Source organism: Pristiophorus japonicus, chromosome 9, assembly GCF_044704955.1.
Source record: "Pristiophorus japonicus isolate sPriJap1 chromosome 9, sPriJap1.hap1, whole genome shotgun sequence".
NCBI lineage: Eukaryota > Metazoa > Chordata > Chondrichthyes > Pristiophoridae > Pristiophorus > Pristiophorus japonicus.
In genome coordinates, this window is record NC_091985.1 from 11568516 (window position 1) to 11580574 (window position 12059).

The 12059-nt window shown below is 44.6% G+C and overlaps 1 long non-coding RNA gene across 1 annotated transcript in view; it reads left to right on the plus strand.

Annotated features, from left to right (window-relative positions):
• The window catches only part of LOC139272569 (uncharacterized), a 329139-nt gene extending 317677 nt beyond the window's left edge, over positions 1-11462 (plus strand). Inside the window, exon 3 of the long non-coding RNA XR_011594892.1 lies at positions 11383-11462. This is a non-coding gene — a long non-coding RNA (uncharacterized lncRNA). The remainder of the gene's footprint in view (positions 1-11382) is intronic.
• The last annotated feature ends 597 nt before the right edge of the window (positions 11463-12059 follow it).

A 12059-nucleotide genomic window follows, 5' to 3' on the forward strand; every position in this document is an offset into this window, starting at 1 on the left:
TTCGGAGGTGCCATCTTTCGGATGAATCGTTAAACCAAGGCTCCGCCCGCTCTCTCAAATGGATGTAAATGATCCCACAGCACTATTTTGAAGAAGAGCAGGGGAGTTCTGCCAGGTGCCCATGTCAATATTTATCCCTCAACCACCATCACTAAAACAGATTATCTGGCCATTATCTCATTGCTGCTTGTGGGAACTTGCTGTGTGCAAAATGGCTGCTGCTTTTCCTACATAACAAAAGTGACTACATTTCAAAAAGTACTTCATTGACTGTAAAGTATTTAGGGACATTCTAAGGTCGTGAAAAGCGTCACTTGTAGCATTGGAAGGACAGAGTTCTTTATCTCAGTAAGTGCAAGAGCTGTGGAGCTCAAGGCATCTAACTGCCTGTGGTTGAGGGATAAATATTGACATGGACACCTGGCAGAACTCCCCTTCTTAGTTTAACAACTACTGAAAAGAACTAAAAGTCAGTCCAACAAATGCAGATTGGCCCAGTAGGTCACACTCTCACCCCAATCCCACTCGAGAGATTTGTGCATGTGATAGAAACATAGAAACATAGAAAATAGGAGTGGGCCATTCAGCCCTTCGAGCCAGCACCACCATTCAATAAGATCATGGCTGATCATTCACCTCAGTATCCCTTTCCTGCTTTCTCTCCATACCCCTTGATCCCTTTAGCCGTAAGGGCCATATTTAACTCCCTCTTGAATATATCTAACGAACTGGCATCAACAACTCTCTGCAGTAGAGAATTCCACAGGTTCACATTTCTCTCAGTGCAGAAGTTTCTCCTCATCTCAGTCCTAAATGGCTTACCCCTTATCCTTAGACTGTGACCCCTGGTTCTAGACTTCCCCAACATTGGGAACGTTCTTCCTGCATTTAACCTGTCCAATCCCGTCAGAATTTTATATGTTTTTACGAGATCCCCTCTCATTCTTCTAAATACCAGTGAATATAAGCCTAGTCGATCCAGTCTTTCTTCTTATATCAGTCCTGCCATCCCGGGAATCAGTCTGGTGAATCTTCGCTGCACTCCCTCAATAGCAAGAATGTCCTTCCTCAGATTAGGAGGCCAAAACTGTGCACAATATTCAAGGTGTGGCCTCACCAAGGCCCTGCATAATTGCGGTAAGACCTCTCTGCTCCTATACTCAAATCCTCGCGCTATGAAGGCCAACATGCCATTTGCCTTCTTCACCGCCTGCTGTACCTGCATGCCAACTTTCAATGACTGATGTACCATGACATCCAGGTCTTGTTGCACCTCCCCTTTTCCTAATCTGTCACCATTCAGATAATATTCTGCCTTACTGGTTTTGCCACCAAATTGCATAACCTCACATTTATCTACATTATACTGCATCTGCCATGCATTTGCCCACTCACCTAACCTGTCCAAGTCACCCTGCAGCCTCTTAGCATTCTCCTCACAGCTCACACTGCCACCCATCTTAGTGTCCCTGTTTTCTCTCTCCCTCCTTTTTTAAAAAGTGGGGTTACTTTAGCTACCCTCCAATCCATAGGAACTGATCCAGATCTAGACTGATACTCCAGTGCGGTACTGAGGGAGTGCTGCAATATCGGAGGTGGCATTGTTTGAATGCAATGTTAAACCGAGGACCTGTGTCAATGCTCTCGAGAATCAGGTGGGCTTGAAAGCTCCCAATGTTGTTATTCAAAGAAAAGCAGGGAGTCCTATATCCTGAGCAACAATACTCGCTCAACCAACACCACTCCTATATTGTGAGATTTCTGTGCCAAAAAGTACCATCAGAAACAGATTAACAGGCCCTTCAGCCCATTGCTGTTTGTGGAATTTTGTTTTGAGCAAAATGGCTGCCATGTTTGCATAAATAACATAATTGCAATTCAGTGTAATCTGTACATAATGTGCTTGCAGATGTTTCTGAGGAACATAAGATACTGTATAAATGCAGCTGATTCCTCTAAAACCATTGCTTTATGTTCCATAAAGCTTAAAACCAAGATATTCCAACTGCGTTTTTGGCTTGCGAATCATGCACTCTGAGCGTGGGGGAGGAATTTTGAGCAGAATCTGTTGCCTCTGGGGTAGCTATCTCCCCCTTTTGGCCTATGTTAAAGGATTGGGGAGCTCCCTTTCTCCATCATGATGTCACAGTAAGAGTTGGAACTGATGGGATTGTGGTTGCAAGTTGTGAATCCCGCTCAGTTCCACGGAATTACTTGCCATTCGGAAAGTTGCCACTCAATGGAAGAGCAGCAGGAGAGGAGTTTAAGTTTGTTCTCCAGGGTTAGTGCAAGGGTAGGAGAAGTCCCAGCCTACCACGCTACTGTTGATGCAATAGCCCGACAGAAAGTTCTAGGCTTCAATTCCTACAATGTGTAAAAGCACTTTAAATCATACAACAATGATAAAGGCCAAAACTGTTCCATCTGCAAACTATTCTCATATATTTATTGTTTAGACTAACATAGATATTCTGACTGTGACTAGTTTTTATCCTATGGCAGTGAATTTTCCAAACTAAAATATAAAGCATCTGAACCCCTGCGTCAGTGTCCTGTGACACACTCCTTGCTGTGTTATCATGTACAGGAAAAGAAAGAAAGACTTGCATTTCTATAGCACCTTTCACAATCTCAGGATGTCCCAAAGCACTTTGCAGCCAATGAAATTTAGTCACTGTTGTAATGTAGGAAACGGGCGCCCAATTGCACACAGCAAGCTCTCACAAACAGCAATGCTTGTGGCAAACAGTTAATCTGTTTTTGTTACTTTGATTCAGGGATAAATATTGGATGGGACACCGGGAATAACTCCCCTGCTTTTCTTTGAAATAATGGGCCTGAAATCACGCTCCCCAGGGGCGCGTCCGAAGTGCACATGCGCCGATGGGTTTTATCTCCGCAAGTTCCGGGTTTAGGTATGCGAAGCACATGTGCTAAACCCGGCACTTGTGATCTATCAAAAAATCTTTTGGCAGATTGCAAGTATGCGAAGGAAAAGGGCTTCCGCAGGTGGAGAGTTGAGCTATTTGCCCAATTCCTGCCCAGCGAATGTCCTTCAAATTGTTACTCTGGTAAAAGCAGGCATAAGCGCAGAAGGAGACAATTTTGATCCATCATGTCCGCGCCGGCCGACAAAGAGCTTCACGGCCCTCGGTCAACAGCGCTGAAGGTTACATATAAACCTATGAACAATGAACACGGCAGAAAGGTAAAGAGCACCCAGGCTCTCCCATGACTTCCTCCATATGTTTATGGAGGAATTCACAGCATGCAGGGAGGTTCTCTTCCCGTCCCATGGGCCTCCCCAGGACACCAATGCAGCCTGGTTGCACATTGCACAGGAGGGCACAAGCAGTGATGTCGTCAGGAGGACCTGGCTGCAGTGGTGCAAACCTTTCAATTATCTCAGTAGATCATGAAACATTACTGCAAAGCCATGCTCAACCTCGTCCTGCTGTGCCTTTCATCACGTCCCCATCACTCTGCCTTCCCTACCCTGCTCCTGCACATCCTTACTCACATCAACTGACCTTGCACCTCCACCCATCCCTCTCTCTCTCTCTCTCTATATCATCACATCCGCATCTCACTATCCACCCCTCACACTCATCCTTCTCCAATCATACCAACTAACAACACACAAGGGTAGACACTTGTGTGTTTGAACCAATGTTCCTGTAAAGTTTATGTTAATGTTTTGTTAAGCATTGAAATCTTTATTTTCAACACTTTGCCTTCTTGGACAGATTTGTGTGCTCCTTTGCTGGTGGCTTAGTGAGTTGCAGTGAATGGTGAGACACAACGGTACCCCTGTAATAGTGATGAGTGTGAAAGGAATGGCTTGGGCATTTTAGGGATGCTTTATGGTGTTGGTGTGGGGTGGTGCCAACCTGGAGCATCATGTGGCAGCCAGGGTGTACAGCATTAAGTGAAGTAAATCTGGCCATGGTGAGGCCATCCTTGGCCTCCTGGGCAGCCGTGTGGTCGGGTGCTGATGCCCCGTGTCCTGTGCAGCATCAGTTAATTGCAGAGAAGGTTGGTGTTGTTGGTGATGCTGGTGTCCCTGGTGCTGCTGGTGTGCCTGGTGATGTTGGTGTTGGGGCTGGTCGTGGTGGGATTCTGAGGACCAAGGTGAGATTTTTTCAAGGGCACCAATGCTGCTGGAATAAATGAATGCTGAAGTTGAGATGACAGAAGTGATCTGTCAATGGTAAGACAGGGTGCACCAAGGAGGTGACACTGCATAGAGAGATTACTTCCAACTTTCAAAAGCTGAAAAATGCATTCCAAACCTTGAAGACTCCAGCTTCTAGCATTGGAAAGTGAACAGCTGTGAAATAGAAGCTTATATACCACCTTTGCAGCTGTCACCTATTCAGAGGAAAGGTGAGTCATTGAAAACTCAACCTACTTACCTGACGTGATCCCTCTGAGTGCTAAGAAACTCGTCAAAAAGCTGGAAAAATGGTAAGTAGATGGTGAAATACCTTTTAAGTACCTTTTAACAACCTCTAAATTATTGGCTCATCCGCCGCTTAGTGTCAGCTCTGTAAAGTGCAGGCAAACTCGGCACTTGGGGAAACTTACATGAAAGTGGTTGACAGCGGGATTTCGACACGTCAATCTTTTAGATTTTAACAGTGGATCCCACTCCGCCCTCTGAGTGCTGGCAAGATTCCGGCTTAAGTATTGGTAAGAAATTGGCTGAAGAGTAGGAAACAACGAACACTTGTTAAACAAGTCATGTCAGGGAAGTACTGAATGGGATGACTTAGGACTCAGTGCCAGAACCACTACCATTTCTAATTTACATAAATGGCCTGGATTCAGAATCTCAACTTTGCAGATGATTCAAAACTAGGAGGGGCAGTGAAATCAGAAAAGGTAGTTCAGAAATTACATAGTGAGTTAGACAAATATGTAAGGGGAGAGAACAATGGCAGATGAAGTTTAATGCAGAAAAATATAAAATGCTACACATAGGAAGAAATAAAAGGAGATACACTTTGTGAATGATGTGAAATGATGTAAGACTGATATGTACAATTAATGCTTTAGTCATCCATTAGGTGGTCCTCATTGCCTCAAATGTGCATTGTGGGAGATTTAGCCACAGTCTTGTGCTGCTGAAGTGCCGAAATATCTCAATGGCCCTGAAATTCCGCTCGGAGTCTTCTTTCGGACAAACGCCTCCGACCCGAGAATTTTAATGAAATTACCTGGTGGTCCCGGATGCGCCTTCGATTTCAGTGGGGAGGCCTTCTCTTCCCGCACTGCCGAGCGTGTTACTATCCTCGAGGTTCCAACACAAATGGTGCAGTCACGTGTGACTGCTCAACCAATCAGGTACAGTATTCTCATTAATAGCAATGAGAACTCCGTATCTACGAGTTCTTATTGCTACTAATGAGAAAAAAAACCCAAGCACACTAAACACAACATAAAAAATAAAAAACAAACCTCACATAGTTAAAATTAATTGAAATTAAAGTTAATAAATGTCTTAAAAATATATACATTTTTCCAATTTTTAAAAAAGTTTTGTAATTAGGCTTTAAAATAAACTTACCTTAGTGGGCAGGGTTTTTAAAAGAAAAAGGTGTTTTTTAATTTTATTTTTATATGTTTTGCTGCTGAGATGCGTGCAATCTGTCAAGCCAGAACGTGACAGATCGGAAAAGCCGGTTTTCAGCGCATGCGCATTGCGCGTCGAAAACCGGCTTTTGTGATGCCTTCCCGGGTCCGTACACACTCCGTACGGACCCAGGGAGGCCGGAATTTCAGGACCCATGTTATGGTATGGGGATTTTTCTGTTTGCTAGTGTAGTTTTAGAGGTGCTTCTCCTGCAAGCCTCAGTACCCTCTCTGTTGGATGTGATGCTAGTTATTGAGTGTTATGTTTGAGTCATATTTGACCCTGAAATGATGAAATGAGCTTCCGACCATGTATCCACATCATAACTAAGACTGCCTGTTTCCACCTCCATAACTCCTCAGGAAATGAAGCCATTCATGCTGCATGTTGCAAAATCTGGACGACATTCGGACTTGGGCTGATAAGTGGCAAGTAAAATTCGCGCCACACAAGTGCCAGGCAATGACTATCTCCAACAAGTGAGAGTCTAACCATAGCCCCTTGACATTCAATGACATGACCATTGCCGAATCCCCCACCATCAGCATCCTGGGGGTCACCATTGACCAGAAACTTAACTGAACCAGCACTTAAATACTGTGGCAGTTAGAGCGGGTCAGAAGTTGGGTATTCTGCAGCGAGTGTCTCGCCTCCTGACTCCCCAAAGCCTTTCCACCATCTACAAGGCACAAGTCAGGATTGTGATGGAATACTCTCCATTTGCCTGGATGAGTGCAGCTCCAACAACACTCAAGAAGCTCGACACCAGGACAAAGCAGCTCGCTTAATTGGCACCCCATCCACAACCTTACACATTCACTCCCTCCACCACTGGCGTACCATGGCTGCAGTGTGTACCATTAACATGATGCACTGCAGAAACTCGCCAAGACTTCTTCGGCAGCACCTTCCAAACCCGCGACCTCTATCGCCTAGAAGGACAAGGGCAGCAGGCGCATGGGAACACCATCACTTCCACATTCCCCTCCAAGTCACACACCATCCTGACTTGGAAGTATATCCTCGTTCATTCATCGTCACGGGTCAAAATCCTGGAATTCCCTCACTAACAGCATTGGGAGAGTACCTTCACCACACGGACTGCAGCAGTTCAAGAAGGTGGCTCACCACCTCGGCTTCTCAAGGGCAATTAGAGATGGGCAATAAATGCTGGCATTGCCAGCGATGCCCACATCACATGAACAAATAAAAAAAAAACCTCCGTAACATCGCCCGACTCCAACCCTGCCTGAACTGCTGCGAAACCCTCATTCATGCCTTTGTTACCTCTCAAATTGAGTATTCCATTGCACTCCTGGCTGTCCCCCTAAGTTCTATCCTCCCTAAACTTGAGGTCATCCAAAACCCTGCTGGCCATGTCCTAACTCGCACCAAGTCCCGCTCACTCAACATCCCTGTACTCGGTGACCTACATTGACTCCCGGTTAAGCAACGCCTCGATGTAAAAATTCTCCTCCTTCTTTTCAAGTCCCTCCTTGGCCTCACCCCTCCTTATCTCTCTAATCTCCTTCAGCCACACAACCATCCGAGATATCTGTGCTTCTCCAAATCTGACCTCTTGTGCATCCCCGATTTTAATCACTCAATAATTGGTGGCCGTGCCTTCAGCTGCTGAGGCCCTGAGCTCTGGAATTCCCTCCCTAAACCTCTCAACCTCTCCAACTTCTTTTAATATCTATCTCTTTGACCAAATTTTTGGTCATCTGCCCGAATATCTTCTTATGTAGCTCGATGTCAAATTTTGTTTTATAACGCTTCTGTGAAGTACCCTGGGATGTTTTACTATGTTAATGGTGCGATGTTTGAGGGACTGCTCCTTATTGCCTCAGTGCCATTGTTTAGGTGGGGTTGCTAGTTGTGTACTGCTGTGTTCAGTGTGTTGTTCCTACGTACCTCAGGGAACTCTCTGTTGGGTGCGCTGCTAGTTATTTAGTATTGTGATTGAGACAATGCTCCTGCTTTTCGGACATTTGGGGATGCTCATAGCTTCACTGGTGCATTGAGGGGCTGAGTTGCCTAACTGAAGGTTGAATTTTTATTTTTCCCGTTTTTCCTTTGGAATTGTTAAAAAATGAGGAGGCACATTGCTTGCATGATATAAATCCACCGAGGCAGGTATAGGCAAATTAAAACTGCGTCATCTGCGGTTGCGACTAATCTCACGCCAGGAAGCCCTGTCGAGTCACCATGTGATCATATGGTCTGAACATCTGGCTCCACAGCAGTCAGGCATGTCTGCTCCAGCTGCAGCTGAGGAAACTGTGAGTAAACTTCGGAAGCATTCCAGGCTCCCAATTTTCATCTCTGGTGACCCTGGAGGCTGTGATTTCATTCATTTGATGTAGATATCTATCTCTTATCTCCGACCGAAAGCAAAACAGACTTTTGGAGGAAAAGGAGCTGAAGGAAAATGAGACCGGTACTTGACGACGTGACCTAGAAGGAATCTATTTGCTGAAGATCGAAAGAAACCCTTAACTACATAAGGATGGATAATGTATAATTCACTTGGGAGGGCTTAGCTTGTAAAAGAAACAAAGAAACAACTTGCATTGATATTCTGTCTTTCATGACCCCAGTACATCTTCACTCGTGTCAGCCGTGGCTCAGAAGGTTGTGGGTTCAAGTCCCACCACAGAGATTTGAGCACAATATTCCAGGCTTACACTCTAGTGCAGTACTGAGGAAGTGCTGCGTTGTTAGAGGTGCCGTTTTTCAAATGAGACGTTAATCTGAGGCCCCGTCTGCCCTCTAAGGTGGACGTAAAAGATCCCATGGCACTATTTTGAAGAAGAGCAGGGGAGTTATCCCTGGTGTCCTGGCCAATATTTATCCCTCAATCATTACTAAAAAAAAGATAATCTAGTCATTATCACGTTGTTGTTTGTGGGAGCTTGATGTTTGCAAATTGGCTGCTGAGTTTCCTACATTACAACAGTGACAATTCAAAAATTATTTAATTGGCTGTAAAGCACCTTGAGGTGGCTGTGAAAGCTGCTATATGAATGCAAGTCTTTTTTTTAAAGCTCTTTGCAATGAATTAAGTACTTTTGAAAGGTAGCTACTTGTATAGTACAAGTAACTAATGGGGTGCCGCAGGGAACAGTGCTAGGACCCCAACTATTTACAATCTATATTAACGAGTTGGAAGAAGGGACTGAGTGTAACGTAGCCAAGTTTGCTGACGATACAAAGATGGGAGGAGAAGCAATGTGTGAGGAAGTCACAAAAAATCTGCAAAAGGCTTAGTGAGTGGCAAAATTTGGCAGATAGAATATAATGTTGGAAAGTGTGAGGTTATACACTTTGGCAGAAAAAAAATCAAAGAGCAAGTTATTATTTAAATGAAGAAAGATTGCAAAGTGCTGCAGTACAGCAGGACCTGGGGCTACGTGTGCATGAAGCACAAAAGGATAGTATGCAGGTACAGCAAGTAATCAGGAAGGCCAATGGAATCTTGGCCTTTATTGCAAAGGGGATGGAGTATAAAAGCAGGGAAGTCTTGCTACAGCTATATAAGGTATTGGTGAGGCCACACCTGGAGTACTGTGTGCAGTTTTGGTTTCCATATTTATGAAAGGATATACTTGCTTTGGAGGCAGTTCAGCCAAGGTTCACTAGGTTGATTACAGTAAGGAGGAAAGGGTGTAAGAGAAAAGATAGCCATCTGTGGCTAACTAAAGAAATAAAGGACGGTATCCAATTAAAAACAAAGTGGCCAAAAATAGTGGGAGGACAGAAGACTGGGAAGCTTTTAAAAGCCAGCAAAGGATGACTAAAAAAATGATTAAGAAAGGGAAGATAGACTATGAAAGTAAACTCGCACAAAATATAAAAACAGATAGCAAGAGTTTCTTTGGTATATAAAAAGGAAAAGAGTGGCTAAAGTAACTGTTGGTCCCTTAGAGGACGAGACCGGTGAAGTAGTAATGGGGAACATGGAGATGGCAGAAACTCTGAACAAATACTTTGTATCAGTCTTTACGGTAGAAGACACTAACAATATTTCGACAGTGGATAGTCTAGGGGCTATAGGGAGGGAGGAACTTAACACAATCACAATCACTAAGGAGGTGATACACAGTAAGATATTAGGACTTCAGGCAGATAAATCCCTTGGATCTGATGGCTTGCATCCTAGGGTCTTAAGAGAAGTAGCGGCAGGGACTGTGGATGATTTGGTTGTAATTTACCAAAATTCCCTGGATTCTGGGGAGGTACCAGCAGATTGGAAAACTGCAAATGTAACACCCCTATTTAAAAAAGAAAACAGACAAAAAGCAGGAAACTATAGACCAGTTAGCCTAACATCTGTGGTTAGGAAAATGTTGGAGTCCATTATTAAAGAAGCAGTAGCAGGACATTTGGAAAAGCAAAATTCGGTCAGGCAGAGTCAGCATGGATTTATGAAGGAGAAGTCATGTTTGACAAATTTGCTGGAGTCCTTTGAGGATGTAACGAACAGGGTGGATAAAGGAGAACCAGTTGATGTGATGTATTTGAACTTCCAGAAGGCATTTGACAAGGTACCACATAAAAGGTTACTGCACAAGATAAAAGTTTATGGGGTTGGGGGTAATATATTAGCATGGGTAGAGGATTGGCTAATTAACAGAGAACAGAGAGTCGGGATAAATGGTTCATTCTCTGGTTGGCAACCAGTAACTAGTGGGGTGCCGCAGGGATCAGTGCTGGGACCCCAACTATTCACAATCTATATTTGGTTTGCTGACGATACAAAGATGAGAGGAGAAGCAATGTGTAAGGAGGACACAAAAAATCTGCAAAAGAACATAGATAGGCTAAGTGAGTGGGCAGAAATTTGGCAGCTGGAGTATAATGTTGGAAAGTGTGAGTTCATGCACTTTGGCAGAAAAAAATCAAAGAGCAAGTTATTATTTAAATGGAGAAAGATTGCAAAGTGCCATAGTACAGTGGGACCTGGGGATACTTGAGCATTAAAACACAAAAGGATAGTATGCAGGTATAGCAAGTGATCAGTAAGGCCAATGGTATCTTGGCCTTTATTGCAAAGGGGATGCAGTATAAAAGCAGGGAAGTCTTGCTACAGCTATATAAGGTATTGGTGAGGCCACACCTGGAATACTGCGTGCAGTTTTGGTTTCCATATTTATAAAAGGATATCCTTGCTTTGGAGGCAGTTCAGAGAAGGTTCACTCGGTTGATTCCGGGGATGAGGGGGTTGACTTATGAGGAAATGTTGAGTAGGTTGGGCCTCTACTCATTGGAATTCAGAAGAATGAGAGGTGATCTTATAGAAACGTATAAGATTATGAGGGGGCTTGACAAGGCAGAGAGGATATTTCCACTGATGGGGGAGACTAGAACTAGAGGGTATGATCTTAGAATAAGGGGCCGCCCATTTAAAACAGAGATTAGGAGATATTTCTTCTCTCAGAGGGTTGTTAATCTGTGGAATTTGCTGCCTCAGAGAGCTGTGGAAGCTGGGACATTGAATAAATTTAAGACAGAAATAGACAGTTTCTTAAACGATAAGGGGATAGGGGTTATGGTGACCGGGCGGAAAGTGGAGCTGAGACCATGATCAGATCAACCAAGATCTTATTGAATGGCGGAGCAGGCTCGAGGGGCCTTTTGACCTACTCCTGTTCCTATTTGTTATGTTCATATGTTCTTATTAGGCTCAGCCATTGTCACTGAGTCTTTATTAATCTTTTATCCTTTATTATCCTTATCTGCGGCAGGTTGGGTCTTAAAAGAAGTGGCGAGCATGGTGGCATATCACTCCAGGGAGCAGCGCAAGCTGGTGCAGGAGGATGATGGCAGTGAAGAGGGCGACTGGATTGGACGTCACCATAGACCAGGTCGGTGATTGATGCATGGGCAGGTACAGCAGGAGCGGCAAGGACGGGGCGAAGGAGTGATGAGAGATGTCAGGCGACGTGATTGGAGCCCAGGAGAGGCGAAATTTCGGGGCCCAGAAGAGGCGAGGGCTCAGGGGCCGCACGGGCCAGCCCACACTGGAATATGTGTGTGCACTGGGTCCGTGCAGCAGAGCTGGTCTCCAGTCGTCCTGGTTAATCCTTGCCACTGGACCAAGACCCAGCTCTGTCAAGCCCGTGTTGGAGCTGGTGTGCAATGGTCACCACACATTAAAAAAGTCCAAGCACAGGCATCTTCCACCCTTCAATTTGTAGTTCGGGACCTGGAATATTTGGTCCTTCATTGTAAATAGTTGAGGACCCTCATAAGAGGCTGCAGCACAAGATAAAAGCTCACGGGGTTGGGGGTAATATATTAGCATGGATAGAGGATTGGCTAACTAACAGAAAACAGAGAGTCGGGATAAATGGAGGACACAGCTGGTGAACGGAACGAGGAAAGAGCACAAGAAGAGGCAGAAAATTGCGGAGATGTAAAC